Source organism: Polistes canadensis, unplaced genomic scaffold (genome assembly GCF_001313835.1).
Source record: "Polistes canadensis isolate GaletaPanama2010 unplaced genomic scaffold, ASM131383v1 scaffold_278, whole genome shotgun sequence".
NCBI lineage: Eukaryota > Metazoa > Arthropoda > Insecta > Hymenoptera > Vespidae > Polistes > Polistes canadensis.
The window spans coordinates 124,177-125,227 of record NW_014569825.1 but is presented as its reverse complement, the minus strand read 5'-3'; positions in this window follow the sequence as shown (position 1 = coordinate 125,227).

Sequence of the window (1,051 nt, the reverse complement as noted above, 5' to 3'; positions counted from 1 at the left end):
TTTTTATTATTATTGTCATTATTATTAGTTATTATTATTATTATTTTATTATTATTATTATATTCTCTTATTATTTTTACTATTATTACAATATAATAATTATTAATCTCATACATATTATAAACATAAAATATCAAGATAAAAATTTTAATTTTAGTTTCTAACACGTGTTCAATCTTATAGAGAAATAAATGGACGAGTTCCTAATATCTTTTTCGAATTAGATAATGTATATTAAAAGTCGTGTGTCGTTAATATTAGAAAGAGAGAGTACCTCTACTCAAGGCACGCACATTTCTAACGATTATACTTTAAAATACTCCTCCCAGTTTGATTATTAATATTTTTTTTTCTTTTCCTCCTTTTTTCCGTTCTTTTTATTTGGTTTGTTTGTTTGTTTGTTTGTTCGTTCGTTCGTTTTTCTTTTCCTCGATATAATTTCGTCAGAAGTTTTATTTAATTTGCGATTGTATCTAATTCTTAATCGACTCCCTCTTTCTTTTTTTTTTGTTTTGACGGACTTAGTGCAACACGAAACAAATAAAGCAAGCACTGCAACAAATATTTTGTCTATTATCTAAATCGAAGAAACATTTTCTTTTAAATATCTTAATTAAACGAATACTTTTATATCATCTCATTTTTGATTGAAATAAAAATATTGTTCGCGTGCGTACCGAGATATATTAAACACAATATATCTGTTTTATATAAGCGTGTGTAAAGTAAATGTATGGGGTTGTGCATGAGTGTTGATACTTATATTATATTATTGGCGTATATATGGTGTGTAAGAGAAAGAGAAGAAGAAGAAGGAAGCTGCTGTATCTCTTATAAAAAAAAAAAAAAGAAAAAGAAAAAAAAAACTTTTGACACGAGAGTTAAGTATGACGGTATAAATCATTCGTAATAGAAAACAAATTTTCGATTTGTATTCGTATTGGCGCTCGACTTTATTTTATTTTTACTTTTCATTCTTTTATTTTCCACGAAAAAGAGAGAGATGTGAGAAAAATGAAAGAAATATTAAAAAAAAATATATATATATATA